The sequence below is a fragment of the Lepisosteus oculatus genome, chromosome 2 (genome assembly GCF_040954835.1).
Source record: "Lepisosteus oculatus isolate fLepOcu1 chromosome 2, fLepOcu1.hap2, whole genome shotgun sequence".
Classification (NCBI taxonomy): Eukaryota; Metazoa; Chordata; class Actinopteri; order Semionotiformes; family Lepisosteidae; genus Lepisosteus; species Lepisosteus oculatus.
The window spans coordinates 49,260,593-49,278,851 of NC_090697.1; positions in this window are offsets into that span (position 1 = coordinate 49,260,593).

Genomic DNA, 18,259 nt, shown 5'->3' on the forward strand with positions numbered 1-18,259 from the left:
GGAAGAGGCGATATTATCATATTTACTCGAAAATAAATTATACGAATATATTAAAATACTTCCGTTTTCACAGTATATTGGTCGTTGGTCAGCGGACGGGTTTTCTTACTGTACATGTTGTTTAAAAGAAAAATAACATTATCACTGAAATAGACAGCAATAGAAAGGCCTTATTAAAAACATCTTTTCCTCCAGGCTACTTATGTAAGGATAATACTAAGATTAGCATACGAGGTTTTGCTTTCTGTAATTAAAATATTTCTACGAGGCAGAACGATTTGGATGTTCCAGAAATGGATAGGATTTAATCGATAAGATGAAAAAAGATTTGTAGCAAAACACTAATAAACAAAAAATTGCGTTTGTCTACATAAATACTACATTATTCATTTTAACATTTACTCCACTTTTGAGTTAACTAATTGTTTATATTTCATGATTTCTAAAACATTTATCCAACAAAGTATGTATAGTGTACACAGAAAGCTAAATTTGTGACCATAGTTACTGTAATTAACGCACATGCTTTTCCCATTTATTAGGTGCAGTCAGTGAAGGTATTATAACTCTTTTCTAGATAATTATCATTTTCTCTTGCATAGTGTGTAATTTTAAAATTTTATTAAAATTTAAATAATCTTATCAAAACGTGGGCATAACTTCTGTAATGCCAGACTAGACCCTTCAAACAAAGTGAGTTTGTTTCCCAGCCATTTACTATTTTGTATGTGTAACCCAAAGCAAAATAATTTTAGAAAATTTGGAATTTGCGTCTAAAGAGGATCTGTAAACCATGAACACATCACTTGTGTTCACTAAATTTACCTTTCAGATATGTATAGAAAAAACATCTGCTGTTATTTTGTTTGTTTGAAAATTCCATTGCCACACGTTTACAAGAACAACCTTTCATTGTTTTACTTGTTTCTGTAATTCATAAATGTAATGTGTTTAAACAGCAAAAAGTGTGATTTAAAATGACAATAAACAGCGTGTTTATGAAATCCGAGATATTTATTTGTATTTGTAATGTGAATATCAAACTGAATTGCAAACCTTGACACAAATTGAAATGTCTACTCAAACTCATCTAATTGTTTTGAAAAATATTTTTCAAGAAAGTACATAGTGTACAATGGTAGTTGTATTAACAAAATTAATGTGAATGCTTCTCTCCATTTATAATGGTACATGACATTTTAAGGTTAAATTTAGAGTTTTAAGGCATCTTATAGGAATATTTATTTATACAGTAGTTCAGATGATGCAGCAGCACCTGAAAAACTGGGATTACAGTTACATTGGTCAAAATTACAAGATAATTAAGGTATTGCAGGAGTGAATTGGAATTAAAACCTGCAGATAGACTGTCCCTTATGGATGAGGATTGGACAGCAAACCGAAACAATTGCAATGGACAATGAAATAGTATGCCACAACAGCTGTGGAATTTTCGCTCACTTCACAAGTTGTTACGGACCCAGACCTTTTTTTTCTTACTTTGGTTGATGTCAGAAATGTATGCTTCTGAGCCTCAATCTGCAGGTGAATGTGCAGGGAATTTCAAACATCAGTTCATTAGTACATATAATAATTACTGTGCCACCTAATAATAATAATAATAATAATAATAATATGCACCTATGAAAGGTGCTCAGAACTAAAGCAGTATACTTACAGTATATTAACTCATGGAATGAGTGGATTACTTCAGGGTTTCCTAATCCAGGTACTGTAGGCCTATTTAACTGCTGGGTTTCATTCCAGCTGATCTTAATTAACCTACAGTACTTAACAGAAGCCTTAATTGAACTAGCAAGGTGCTTAATAGGAACAACTGGAGGTTGTGTATCGGAGAGTTTGGCTGGAACAGAAACCAGCAGGTGTGTGGGACTCTAAGACTAGGATTGAGGACCCAGGCATTATTGTTCTATTTTGACTTCTATTCACAACCGTTTGATTTTGAATCTAAGCTTGAAACAGTTTCAAAGGACTATTCACATTGCACGTACACCAGATTGATACAACCGCCATCCATTTTCTAACGGTTTCTTCCAATTCAGGGCCGCAAGGGAGCCGCAGTCTATACTGGCAATGAACAGGTGCAAGGAGAATAATACGCAAGAATGCTAAGTCAGAAGCCGCTAAAATCAAATTCTGTATAATTCAACAGATTTTAAACACATTGGTTGTATATATTTTTGTACATGTGCACTATTTTCACAAAATATACACCCTGGAAAGTAAGTGAAAAAACAACCAATCTAAAACATTTTTTAATATGTGTACAAAAAATTTTACCTATGCAATTTTTAATTTGACAAATTGTTTTTGGTGATGGTAAACCTCAGTCAAACCTCTTTCATTATGTACAAAAACTGAAGTTAGAATCCAGAATGATTAGAATAAATATGTTACTTTGACATTAAAAGGGCAAATCAGAAAAAAAAGATTTGACATTACATGGCAGCTTAAAGCCATTAATAAGGAACTGGCAAAGTTAATGCAGTCTGTGCCTTGTTTTTTGCTAAGCATTGTTAAATCTTTTAAAGAGTGACCTGTTCTTATTAACTGCCTTTTCGAGTAATATTGTATCATTATTTCCAGTTTTGCTGTATGTGTGCATGAGAAGAGGTTTATTCAGATAACCTTTTGCCTTAAAAGGGTGAGGGTAACAGTAAATGAATACCAGTATACAGTAGGTACTGTAGAAAAAGAGTCACTTTCTTGTATACATGGTCCTGGCTTCCTGTATTAAAGTAGACAGTAATGGAGGAGCCATAGTAATGTTTTGGCCTTGTAGCTGGAAGGACGGGGCTTAAATATTGCGTAGGTACATTATCATTATACCATTGAACAAGTACAAATGTAAGTTGCTTTGGATAAAAATATTTAGAAAAAGAGCATTTACATAATAATAATTTATATTATTGAATGGGCTGAACAACTCCAAGCTTGGAATATGACAGTATATTTTGCTTTCTGCCTTAGCTCTTAATTACATGACTGAACCATAGTAAACTTTCTCTTGCGTCTAAAGAATTGATTTATTGAAAATTTTAAAACACGCTTGGTTGCAGGCCTCTATAATAAGATGTAAGTGCATCTGGTCCAGGTTATACAGCTCTTTTCTTTAGCAAATTCTAGTTTATTCAGCAGTGGTTTTGTTTATTAATTTATTTAGAATTGTAATGCAATTTCTTTGATATTTTATGCAGTGCTTCCCCCAGAATCGTCATTTGTTGTTATATTTGGTCAGAAAATAAAAAAAAAACATCATTGTTTGCACCCTCTGCATTGAAAGCAACTCACTCATGCTGTGCTGAATTTATTTATCGGGAAATAATGTATTATTTTGAATCAAGCCCAAGTTGCTTTATTTCAAATGTGCAATGTAATTCATTACTTTTCTCACTTTCTGGATTTCTATCATCTTTGTATTTCTGCTCACATAAAACAGACATCAACAAGGAAATCTCACTTGTAAGAAAAAGGACAGTTCAACGTTTTTGCAAATGTATCACTTTTGAAAGGACGGACATTTAGCACACTCATCCTGCTGCTGTTTTGATATAATATCATGTATTCTGTACATTGACAGTGGAATATAAGATGAAACATTACTAGTTTGCACGACTGACTACTTCTTACTGAATTCATCTGATCTATTAAAATATGCAAATTCTCTTTTTGGCCATTTATGTTTCAAACCTGCACAGCAATAACCCAAAAATGTAACATGCCATCACAATGGCATTTTAAAATTGTTGGTAGGTGATGCTGTAAGATTTGGAAAAGCCCCCTGTACTACAATGTTACATTCACTAGGGGGCAGGATTGCTCCTTGCCTCCTTGACTCCATTGCACAGAGCCTTACTCCAGGTAAACTGGTTAAAGAGCTGTTGCTACCATTTTCTATCACAGCCTGGGTAGTGGAATCACCTGTGCCAGAGCTACTCGACTTGCAGCCCTTATGATCTGCTGAACTGCAGTACTTTCATGCAACCAGTTCTTTAATTGATATACTGGTCCTGCTAATTACCAATTACATTCCAATGAAATAATTAAGGAGCTGGTTGAAGCAAAATCTTCTATTGAAGCAGACTGGAGCGATTGCAGGCTGAGTAGGATTAATCGCAGTACAATCATTCCCTGGGCTTAAGGTCTTGCAACATGTTAACACATTGACATGGAGACAACATTGTAAAAAACTCTTCTTGACGTTAGCAAAGTCTGTCTCTTTTTATACATTTGTTCAGTAGAGCCCAAACTGTGAACTTTGCAAGCTACTATTTTTTCTCTCTTATGCACTCATAACTGTATGATGTACAACGTGTGAAGCTTATACTGCATAATCCTCATAATATTAAAAGGAGGAGCATTAATCTATTACAACAGATTTGCTTAAATTCACAAACCTTTCTTCTGTAGAACAAACTAAAATGTCAGAGCATTACCTCTACAAATAACTTGTTTACTACTCTTACACAAGGCTGCTAGTAATGAAGGATACAGGCTAGAACGGTCAAGCTGTTGTTTTATATGTTAAAAATGCTAGATGATTGAATGAATACCAAATATCCCATTTTATCAGGTGCAAGCTAATAAATGTAAGTTTTCTTGTTGGATAGGGTTACAACCGAACATACAGGTGCAGATCATTAGACAGCCCAGGCTCTTAAAATTGCACCTAAACCAGGGTTCTTCAATCATGTCTTCAAGTTTCTGTTCTCACTACTAAATTTGAGCTGATAATTTGTTAGGTAACTATTACTGTTTACCTCCATAATGGCCAAATTGAACTCAACACAATTTTTTAAAGCCGCAAAAAGAAAAAGGTCTGAATAAAATCTTTTGTCCAGCAACTGGGAGGTCAGTTGGAATAGAATCCAGAAGATGGTGATTTGAGAAAGACCCATGCTGGGGAAAACTGCATCACATTTTTAGATATGACTGACACGTTTTTATCCAAGCGGACTCACAATAGCGCCTATTTATACAGCTGGGTATTATACTGGAACAGTTTGGGTGATTTACTTGCTCAAGGGTACAACAGCATTAATGAAGTCTGATGAAATATGAAACCCCCAACTTTCCACTTATAAGTCCAGAACACTTACTACTGCTCCCCTGACCTGAAATCAATGAACGTATAAGTTCACCATAAAAATATTTTGTAATGTTAATGTTACTAGTTCCTTCCTCGCTCCAGGCTACAGGTCCCCTGCAAACCTGTACTGGAGAAAGCGGTAAGAAAATGGATGGATAAATGGATAATAGTAGTGCTACAGTATATGCAAACAGGAGGCACAGTGACTATATAGCACAACGGTACTTTATGAACCTCAAAAAGTAAAATCCATGTTTATGTGTTTCATTACCACTACCATTTTTTGAAAATTGAAAGTCTTCAAAAGTTCTGTTTTTCTCTTACCTGGATTCTACATGTGGCAAACACAAAGTCAATGTGGACAACATCAACTTTAAAAAAAAAACTAAGGACTTGAAACTGCAACAATTTCACATGAAGGCAACAAATTCAGAAAGTGAAAAATGTCAGAAATGAATCTTTTTTGAAGATTTCTTTTAAACAGGTGTACTGAAATCAAATTGAACAAACATGACTTACTTTAGGTACAATCATTATGCTGATTAGCATTTATCAACAACAGTTTATCAAGAAGGAGTAAACAGTATTAGTCAGAGGCTGCTATCCACTGTTGGAAGCAATACAAGTAGTCCTGCTGCATGACATACTAAACCTTGTACCTGTTTGCAGATGTTGTCTAGTGGCATTCTGTCTGATTTCTCTCTCAGAATATGGACAGACATGTGCATGCTCACTGGTGTCTGAGCAACAGACACCACATACTGTATCAACTCATACGATAAATTTTCTATCGTGGCAAAGTGTAGGGATTCATAGTCTCCCAGATCATGCTCTTTCATTGAGAGACATTGTTAAGCTATAAGATGATGCCAAATCAATAGTTTCTAGCTGTTATCATCCAAGATGTCATACAATTGTCCACCAACATAGCTCAGCCTCCAACATATTAAAGGTTCTTGCAACCAAAGACATTGGGTTCTTAAAGTGAGGGCATATTTTTTCTTTTGTGTGTTTTCCTTCTCGATTGTCTCCAGCTTTGATGTTCATCATTTTAACATCATCAGCTATGCCTAGTCAGCATTCTCACTAATGAGGTGATTTAGAGCTTAAGCAACACTCAGACACTCGAGTGTAAAATTCAAATGATAATTTAATCGAAATGACGCCAAAACATTTAATCTCAGTACAAAGTACTGTATACGTTAATCTGTATACTTAATTTTCTACCAAAAATCCCTGCATCTTTAAGAGAGTTATACATTTTTCTGCAATAGTTTGTTTACATCTTCAGTGTGAGTGTAGTTCACCAAAAATGAAACGTGCACATTTCCCAAATATATTGCTGATATTAGATGCTGCACTTCTTTCTCTTTCTACACTGAATGCTGGCCAAAGGAAAGGGCTCAGCAATCCTGTCCAGTCCATCACACTTGGAGCTCAATGTTGACAAGCTGTCTCCCCGATTGTGGCCTAACATTGACAAACATTCCGCTATGAAGCTTCACCAGGATTGAAGTGTTGTTACCCCAGTTAGTAAGCAAAAGTATGCTGACTTAATCTAACCTCTAACAAATAGAGGTCTTGAAGCAGTTGCTTTCTGGATAGCGAGCATATTGGTTGCTTTCTAAATTTTGTCTTGATTTTCACCTGGTCTGACATTCGGCAGGTTAAATCACCATACCGCCAGCACTCGGGGAACTTTCTGTTACAAGCTGATGATATGCAAATTCAAAATCACTGGAGTGTATCGCAATCTGTCAACTAATCATAATAATTCCAAAATTTATAGAATGAAATTGTTTCTCTAGTGTCACACGCAGAAATAGAGTGCTAAGTTCTCTTCACGCTCAGTATACTTAAAGCCTCTCAAATAATCAAAGGAAAATCAGTGACAGAAGCAACCCACAAAAAAGTGTTTTTTTTCATGAAAACTGTATTGAATAGTGTCCTTTAGGTATTCTTGTTTCTGATACATCTCTCTAGATGTGTCTGAACCTCTTCATCAGGCAATTGGTAATTGGATACAATATCCACCTGCTCAGTTTACACTGTAGTTCATTCATTTTATCAGAAAAAATTTTCACTAATATACTGTACATAAGGAAAAAACAAGGAGTGCCTGATAAGAGCTGTACTTGCAGAATAAGGGCTGCCCCATATCAGGAGCAACGATGAGCTGGTGTGTGATTTACAGTACAGTACTCATGAGACATTTACCTTTGGAAACAACATACTGTACATGCGATGGACTCATTTCTCTCTAATTCAAGATCACAGACAAATGGCTACACTGTGAGGGAGGCTGAATGCAGACTGACCATGTTGTTTCTCATTTATTTCAATTTTGACCACTGAGCAGTAAAAAATAGAATTTTATTGTCTGCTGCTCACAGTTCCAGTTTTGTCACTGTCAGGAATAAGGAGTGTTTAATAATGCTACATTGTAGTGTTACATTATTTTCACAGTAAATGTAATGAGAATGTTAAAAGGTTAAAAAGAGATGTCAGGCTTCAGATAGGATACCTCAAAAAGGCAGAAGAAAAACATAGAGCCAAATCTTTGAAGGCGTAGCTCTTTGTCACAATTAGGATAAATGTTTCACTTGTTTCATGCTTGTTGATGAGCAGCTCCTCTTTGTCTTGGGCCCCACCGGCTTCAACAGTCTGTTCTGGAATCCTTCAAGAAACAGTATAATGAAAATTTGGATTTGAGGAATTATAGTATTAGTAATCAAATAATGCAAAGCTTCCATTAAAACATAAAACACTTTGTATAAATACTGTATAATTGTAAGGATTTTTATTTAACAGGACAGTAATTACAGAGACCATGTCATCACCTTCTTACCTTTAGGCCATGCAATCGCTACACTAAGTGAGAACCTTAGTTCTTCCTTTTTCTGGAGGTTTTCATTCCAAGTCCGCCTGAATGAGCTAAATCAGCTCTTCAGGTGCTGCTGCATGAAAGAGATCTTGATATACTTCAGACACATCTCCAAAAGCAGGACTAGACAACCCTACATCAAGGTATGTGGCCGTTTCAGCTCCTGTCCCTATGACTTCAGGCTAATGACTTCTTCTTCTGGGCTGGCTTTGGTGTATTTGGATAATAGACCACACAGGCTGACCTGAATCATCCTCAATGCTAAAAGGCTGGAACAGGTGTGCCTGCCTTGTGTAAATGGCAGGGCAGTGTTAGTTTTTTATGTTAACAGTCATAGTTGATAATTGCCAACAATAAAAACTTTAGCCTTGATCCAGCTCTCTTATAATCTCAAAATCCTACAGGCTCTACTTGAAACAAAGAGTGTTCTCAAAGGAAAGGTGTTTACTTTAATCCAGGAGACCTACCATATTTTCCCAAAAGAAAAAGGAATTTGATTGAGAATTTTGGTGTTGCTTCAGTAGCTGCATTTCAACAAAAATGAATTTTCTTACTCTACATACAGTTGTATAGGAAAAAGTAATAGGTTTATTCCATGCTGAAAAGAGAAGAATGGAAATACAATGTTTCGGCTGTGGAGCCTTCTTTGGGTGTCAATTTATATCTTGCCTTTGTCTTTGCCTGACACCTGAAGAAGGCTCCACAGCCGAAACATGTTTTCTTTCTTTTCTTTTCAGCATGGAATAAACCTATTACTTGTTCCTTTGCAGCCTTTCGCATGTAAAGTGATCTACTTGTACTATCTATACAGTTGTATAGTCTCCTAATGCTTACATATGCCAATATAAATTCATAGCTTCTAGAAATGTCCAGAAAACAAATAATAATAGGAAAATTGTTCTTTGTGGATGAGGCAAAACTAAGAAATTCCTTGCAGCAGCGAAGAGACTGTAGCCTGAGTTTGAGCTCCTGTGGACTCTTGTTGACATTTTCAAACAGGCAAGATGGAGCCCCAGACCATGTGTAATCTGTTCTAGATAATCCTGTGAAGCACAGGAAGGTCATATCCACCCATCCATCCAGAAAAGTTATGGGCAGGTGGACTGGAGGACTCTGCAGAGGTTCTGGAAGACAGACCAGGGAGCTCCACTGAGGTTCAGCCAGCTGTGGGGTAGCAGGAGTGGGGACTGGGTGCAAACAAGGTCCCTCACTGTCGGTGGCCTGGAAGTGACTCTGCAGGGGTTAATATAAAGTGTCATGTAGCCCACAAGAACATATAAATGATATACATTATATTCAAACAGGAAAATGAAATAAAAAGTTGGTGGAGGCAATTTCTTTCAAACAAGATATTTGCCAATGCGCTAGTGATAGAACATTTTATTCAAATCATCCCAAATTCACAATCATTCAAACTCCAAGTACAGCTCTTGTGTGTATGTGTTAGCTATAGCAAAAATCATCCTATCAAATATTTATAATGCCTGCAACTGTCCATCTAAAATTCTGAATTAATCCGGACGTTTTGAGAGTTTTCTAGAATGAGGTTTAGCATTAGAATTTTCAGTGTCATTTTTGAAATTTCTACAACATTATCATAGCTTCAAAGGGAAGGAATATTTTTAAGTTTATAGTTTTGGAATTTTACCAAAAAAGGCAAGATATAAATATATCGATTAGAAAGTCGTCTTTTTTTCACCAATTCCCCCAAAATGCTGCCAATCTTTAAGCACTTCTAGAAACTATAAATATACATTGGGGTGAAGTTTGGATAATAGTTGTATGTATTCTTGCTGTGTCTCTACTGAATGGATATTTTGCATTGCTGGTGTCGATTTCAGTCAAAAAATGTCTTGCGTGTTCTCATGGCATGCTGTTACTTATTTCCCTTTGGCCTGGACGTGATAAATTGAGCTTTGCAGTTTTGTAGAATATTAAATATACAGGTACATTTAAGATGTAATATCCATAAGCTTTCGATTTACAGATATATACAGTATAAGACCCAGTATCCGTAGGCAATTCAAGTGAGTGCTATATAGTGTATAAAATTCAATAACCAAGGGTTATTTTGGAGATTTGAACAGGTATAAGATAAAATACATATAAAACAGCTACTAAATGTAAGGTAATTTAAAATCTTCATACTGAGATTTTAATATTAAACTGTCAATACTACAACTGTTTTCTAAAGATGTTGGATATTTGTGTTAATGTTTTTTTATTTAATTTTCGGAAGAAATACCAATACATTCACACACCACTTGCTACGTCAGCACAAATCTTGCACGACTAATTTAGTCACTTCTAATGCCCCTTTTGTTTTTTACTATGTTTGTGATCATCGGAGACTTAATCTATTTTTAAAACAGTACAGTAACTTTGCAACCTAACACTTTCCAACTAACAAAAATATCTGCACTATGCACCTGACCTAATTTTTGAACACACTTGATTTTTTTTTGCTTTGCACAGACACATCTCAGTTTACAGCAGCCTCAGTGAAGAAACTGTTACATGAGGTAATTTGCTTGCTGGAATAATAATTTACTGTATCTAAACCCGACTGTTGCACGCTGCAGAAAACAATCCTGCCATTTGTTAGTCGCTGTTTTGTAGAATTACTTGTCGATGATTCATGCTGCTCATTTTGAGAATGTTTCCAGCTCCTTCGCAGCGATTAAAAGGTGTTTGGATAGAGTTGCAGCTCTAAGAGCCAACAATGTTAGTTACTATTTTATCCCAATACATGTTGTTAACCTGTAACAGGACGTTAGAGTGAAGGTGATGATTTAGAGTGTGGATTACAGTTTTGGACTGAGTTCTTAATCAGAGGCCAACCAATTTCAGTTGTCCATTTGGAAAATACATGAAAATTTGCTTTCAGCTTTAAAAGATAAAAATGAATTTGTAAAAGATGACAAAAACAGTAACCTTGACATGGGGTATTTTTGATACTCAGGGTGACTGAATAAACAAGTGAAATAAAAGTCAAAACAAGCAAGCAACTCGATGAAGTCATTAACTGGAAATTTAGAGCTCGGTTCTAATGAAAACTAGCAAACACAGTGTTCCTCCAGGACCAGGGCGGGGAACCACCACTGTATAGTATAGACATAGCTTGATATTCTCCAGCTGTAACTGGAAATGTCTCCATCCCGCTGGGTTCAGGGAGTCTGAGTGGGACAGATCATCCTCATCTTGGCTACATTAGCCTTGTCTAGTTGCAGAACTGTGACAGCACGGAGAGCTGCATGATGAAGATACATGTATGCTTGGCCTTTGACCCACCACAAAAGGGTTATAGTGGTAAACTGTTTTAAAGCCTTTGGCATCTTGTAATGGGGGGGGGCAGGCGTTTGTAACTGGAGGTCATGGGTGAAAAAAAACAACAATGAACCATTCAATAATTGAACAAAGAAAATCTAATTTTAAAAGATGCTTTACCTACGTTTATTAAAAACGTCTTCATTATAGCAAGTGTTGGTTATGTTGTCCCTGTAAAATTCTAACAGTGAGAGTCATTAAAATGCATAATATACTCTGTAAGAAACTGAATTTAGCAAAGGTGGAAACAGTATGAAACATCTTATTTAAAGGTGTTGCTGTAGCTAAAGATAGCCATATTCCTTAGAAAGGGCACTATTAGATTGAATGTGAAAAGTCTTGCACAGCACAATGGACATTTAAGATTCACCAGCCTTTTTGCCTCTGTAATTCTCCAAAAGAAAACAATAGCCCAGCATATTATCTGAACGTGTATTTATTGAATTTGAACATTAAACAAGTTTGAAGTTTTTTCCATGACTTTGTCAAACAAGAGCTAGATCTATGCTAATGTAGCACAAACAGTGGAAGAGGTCCTTCCAGAAAATTGTTGTGGATTGCTTGAGCAATCTGAAAATGGAAATGGAATTTTAATTTGGTTTCAGACATACAGAGCTGTATCATTATTTTACTGTTGAAGACGGGAAAACCCATGACTGTTTGGATGTCTCAGAAGTTTGCTTCTAGTGTCTCACAGATGACAAAACATTGATCAGGTAATCAACACAGGATGTCCCACACCAGTAAATGGCAGCAGATAGTATATGATTAATTAGTTAATGGCAATTCAAAGTGAGAGACCAGATGTTGTAGGTTTGGTTTTGCCTGAACTGGAAGTGGTACACAGTTGTTGCTTTAAAAAGGGTGAATTGTGCAGTGGCAAGCTACTGTAGCCTGAGCAGCACCAGCGAGACTGAATAAAGGCTTAGACATGCTGTGTCACTCATTCAGCCTTTCACTGCCCTCGTGACACCACTATCCTAGTGCTGAACTCTCACTTTCTGACATCAGCACTTGTATTTTGTCAAAGCATGTGCTCTCTGTATAGCCGCATACAATCCCTGTGAATGGTCTTTGTAGGTTAATGCAAAGCCTCTTGCCATCCTGAGCTTTCCATATGACAAGACTGACAAAAAGGGATGGGAGATTAGGCATCAGGAACACAAGAGTTGGTGCTCCATGGAAAAACAGGCACCAGCTTCATTTTAACCTATTGCATTAAAAAGCGCAAGTTTACTTTGTCTTACTGACAGTCTTTTTAATTGGTCATTATAATGCTTCTTTAATAAAAATGAAGATATTTCCTTACCCCCTTTGGTTCTTCATGGCCTTATGTTTGGAAATTGTAGCCATCAAACACTAAATATGAACATTACAAACGTCTTGAATTTGAAAAACGTATATAAGAAAACATGCCCATTCTAGAAAGCATTTGTGATTTGGGCTTTTTTAAGACCAATATCCATTTTTACAATAATGAATAGTTATGGTTTATGTTTAGTCATCGAAGTGTAAAGAATGGAAAAAAGCAACAGCAACAAGAAACCTACAACAAAGAATTCAGTCATGACTTTGTCAACCATTACTTGATGTAATGGCTCCACAGTGTTGACCTGAGGAAAGAAAGTTGTTCCTCAGGTCTGTACTTACCATTGTAGCCGTACAGCGATATTGTGGCAGTGTGGTTCACTCACAGTTACTTTCCACAGATGTTCAAGAGAATTAATCAGTGGCTGTTTTTGCCAGGAACAGTGCTGTGTATCACTAAGTGTGTATCCAGGCATTTTAATGATAGAATAGCACTAACTGGCAAATAAAGACATGACTATAGGGTACAGAACTTCATGTAAGTCCAGAGACAGCCATGTGTGCCCAGGCCAGGCAATGCTTCACAGAAGATAAGATTGTTTGGAGTGTCTGCAGTTCTTTTCTGTGGACTGTAACCATCCCATCACTTAAATTATAGGTGTCCATTGTTCTAAAACTCTCCCAGTTCACCTTTGTGCTACTATGCCAATTCTAAAGCATAGTGAATTTGGTGGTGTTTGTGTCATAACTGTGTCTGGTAATGGCTCACTTGTGTTTATCGATGATATACTGTACTGTAATTCACAGCAGAGTATGTTTACCAAAACGTTTTGTTTACTTATGTAGGAGAATATGCCTACTGAGCAGTGCTTCACCATGTATCATGACAATGACCCAAAACATGCAACTAATAAATTCAGCAGAAAAACAAAAAGTGTAAAATCTTAAACTGGCCAAGTCAATCTCCAGATTGAATCCAACTGAGTATGCATTTTACATGAGGAAAAAAGATTTAAAGCAAAAACAATTCAAGATTAGACAAGAACTCAAAAATTGGCTGCAGAAAGTTATCTCACAGAGAAAGGGTTTGTTTAAGTCAAATTATCACAGACTTCATGCAATCATAGCTTCAAAGCAATGTGCAACCAAAAAACTGACTTTTGCACTCTGAAAGTTACGTAAAGTAAAATGTACGGTCGCTTGAAATAACCGAGTTAAACACAAATTGTTTTGGGTCTCATATATTCAATGTATGCTTTCAATTACCCCAAAATAACATGTACATTACTGGATATAATAGCCATTCATGGTTCATGATCACAAATACAAGTGGTTAAGACTATAAAGAAAAAAACGGTTTTCACTTTTCTACTCCAATATTTTAGGTGGGCACTGTCTTGAACAGACACTCTTATTTGAACAGATTCCATTATCAATATTCCAGTAATAATATGTATTTTTTTAACATAGTGCCCAAAGTTTTACAAAGTAATCTAAATATTACAACAGCATTGTGTAATATGAACAACACAGCCCTTGACTGAAATTCAACACTTAGAATTTACACTTACACAATATATCATATAGTATTTCATGCCTTTTCATTGCTTATCCACATTATGTAATGGAGGAAAAAAATCAGCTTATCAACCTGTCTTGATTCTTGAAGTCACTGGTAGTATAGCTGCTAAAGACACATGTGGATGACCAATTAGGAATGGTTGCTCTCTTTGTCTCTGTATCAATATATAAACTATGCACGGACTAAATGCAAAAGCCATGGATATACCAGCATTAGGTCCATGGCAGGGTAGAGCAGATCATTTGGATGCCACATATGTAATGTACTTACAAAACTCAAAGCAATACAAAGGACATTACATTGCTGAGGAACTATTTTACTTTGTCTATGTTCCCAAGTAACCGGCATACTAGCAGGAAGTAATACTTTGTTCAAGTGTACACTATATAACAGTGTACAGTGATCACCCAAGTTCAGAGAGACAGCTCAAGTTTAAAATACAATTGCAAATGCACTGTCCTAATTATAACTCTGTAAACGTACATAGTCTTCCTGTAGCCCTAATTTTGGATAACCAAGCAGCACGTAACTACGGCACATTACATGCAACATTTGTTTTAGATTATTTTTGCCATAGTTTTGATCAGTGTGGACAGGGTCTCGTATGTCGTACTATAAAGAAAAAACTTGAATTGCATACAGTACCCAAATATTTTAAACACAGAGCATGAAAAGAAACTTATGAATAACAGCACTTTGCAAAAGTTTTGAACTCCAAACAAGTCACATTTAGATATCTTAAAACGTACATGATTTCTTTCATATTAACCTTTTTATTCAAAGCTATGATGATCAAAATGTTATGTTATATAAACATTGTTTATACATGTTTTAGCTTTGCACGATGGTGTAATTTAACCTGTTTTTGGCAAAATGTTGTATATGTTGCAGACTGTTGATGGACTTGGCTCTTCAGTTGAATACAAATTTGATGACAGAATGTGAAGTCAGGACTTGGGCTGGGCCACTCAAGGACATTCATTGTTTTCTTGTTAAGTTACTCTAGTGTGGCTTTGGCTTTGTGCTTCAGGCCCCTGGCATATGGATAGCATTACGGGAATGTTCTGGTGATAAGAGGGGCAAATTGGTTCCTGGGTTTTCCTTCTCTGAATTTCAGCAGGCTCAACATTTAACAGGTTACATCATCTGATTCCCATTAAATCTCACTAATGAGCCGATTCAGGGTGTATGCAGCTGTTGTCTGTCAATGCAGCACAATTGCTCAAGATAAGTTAGTTAAAATGACTCCAAAAACATTTAAGCAATATCCAAAATCTGTATGCTTAATTTCTAAAAAGATGCATATGTAAATAGGGTGATAAAGGTTTGCTATATGCTCGGTATATACAAATATGTGCAGCACTGTTTGATTTTTTACATTGCTTTCATCCCCAAAAATTTAATTCTGCAATAGTTTTAGATTTTTTAAACTAACCAATCTCCCTATAAGCAAGTTATTCATAGAATGTATTCCATTAATTGCAGAATTGACCACTTCCGCTTCCTTATTAAACCCTAAGCCTAATTTAAGTCAACATGTTTCCCACTCACGACCACTTTACACCTGCTTACTCTCATCATATAACCACAAGCTATTGCACTACACTGCTAAGGTTTATTAAAGCTGTGACTCAGTACAGTGCAACAGAGATAAGTCACCAGAGCCTTGACACAATACAGCAGTCTCTCAAGGTGGTGGAAGTTGCCCTCAGGGATGTTAATATTTCCCCACATTAATATTTCATGCCAGTGCATCGAGAGACACATGTCCGTGGGGGGCAGATGGAAAAAGCATTGTGAAAATTTCCGGTTCATCCTGAAGACCAATTGTGATTTTGCCACAGATTGGTAATCAATGGTTAAAGCCAATAAGATGGTGTGATACGAGAGGCAAGAAGAAAACACAGAACAACCCGAGCTGGAAAAAACATTTCCATCCTTATTGCATTATTTCTGCAGTTCTACAGCAATGAGATAATTATATAGGAAACTCCAAGAAGACACCAAGTAGTATATTTCACCGGGAGCAGATCAAGTCAGCATGTATGAATTTAAAATGTCCTCAACTTTATGCTACTGGGCCAAGACAGCACTTATGCGTTTGGCATGTTCTGTTACTGCAGAGTGATCGCAGAAAAATATTTCAAATTCAACACACTGGAAGTCACACATCTTCCAGAGGAGCACCACAGCTAATTTGACCACCCTGGCTCATTTGGTTGATGTTAATAATCTTGGTGGATACACCACAGTTCTTTTGGAGATCACCGATGACACTAAACAAACACACCTCTGAAATTCAATTTTAATATTTTGGTGTTGCAGTATATTCTATACAAGATGATTCAAGGTTTGTTCTTTATGGAACATAAAACACAGGCAAAAATGATAAGTTTCTCTTTTCACATTTCACCCATACACATATCATTAATTGAATCATTCTTTTAATAATGCATTATTAATATTCTACTGAGCTCATGTAAGCGTGTGAGCAGAAATAAAATGGCTTCTTCAGCTATTATGTCCCTTCTGACACTGCTGCATTAATTTTCCAGTCAATGTGAGGCTCATCTATGCTACAGTCAAGCAGCATCTGCTAATCTGCTTATCTTTGAAATCCAAGGCCAAGCGAATACAGAGGACTTGCATTCCATGTATTTCAAATTCATGCACTGACTTCTACATGCGTTTTAATTTTTCCTTCTAAAACCAATACCACAAGCAATTTTCTGCAGCTGTATGAGAGAAGGGAAATCAGATTATATTATGTGATCTGGGTATTAAAAACTGTATTATTTTCAATATTTTTTTTTCCTTATCACTGAATCAAAGCAACTTTGTTTAATTCTGAAGGGTCTCTTTCCAAAACAAAAGAGCCAGAGCAACTCATGAAGTTTTCCCACTGGGTCTGACAATTAATGTAGAAAAAGACTAGGTTTTTTTAGCAAGTCTAATGCACCCATGACTTCAGTTTCTTGAAAACATTTCCCATGATGGTTCCGCGGACTGAAGCTACCAGCTTCTAACTACACGAAGCAAAAGTATTCTTCTTTAGAGACAGGTGATATTGCATTCCAACACTGCGTACTGTACATTTGAGTTTGAGCATTGGCCTTTGTCATTTTGTGCTTTTTGTCTGCCAATAAAATTATGAAGTAATGTACATAGATTTGGATAATCTCAGATAATAGTTTTTAAAAACATGTGTTGAAAAAAAACATGCTAAAACTTATCTCTGCAAAATAGACAGTTGTGCTCACTTGAAATATATACTCCCTTAACCCACTTCCGCTTTCATGAGGATCATAATCTGACTTCCACCTATTCCTCTATTTTGCAATGTCTTTAGAGATCAAACACTCTCACTAATCATGCAGGCTGGAGGAATAACAGCTTTCAAAGACACTGAAAGAAAAAAAAAGTCATGACTCTGACAATATTCTGCAGACTTGTTCCTGAAAGCAAGAACAAATACACAAGACTCAAGACACTAAAACTAAGGAGACACCTTGTTAACCACTGTTTGACTGACAAATGCAATGAACAACATGTGAATAAGCAGTCAATGCAGTGACTATTAGCTAGAAAATTGCATCTTGAAAGGAAGCAGTTTCTGTATCATTTGGGAAAAACAGTTGTGCTTATACCGATTGAGAAAATACCTGATATTAGTTGAATTCAGTTAATACTTATGGACATTTGTAGCTCTAAGTCATAAAAATTCTCAGAAATGCAATTTTTCCTACTTCCATATGAAATTGAAATAGGTAAGAGAATAGAGCACATCACCCTTCTTAAAGAACACTTCAGGAGTATCTGTAACTTTGTACTATGTAGATAACAGTATCAAATCTCCTATGCTACAAAACAAATATATGGCTTACACATGCAAAAGTACGTACAACACACACAATTTAAAAACACTGAACATGCAAAGAATATATAAATTAACAATACTGCAGTATTATTACAAGTACAGTACATGTACAGTAACCCAAATGACTCCTACCTGTTAAACCCCTGGATTACACTCCTTTCTGAACAACTG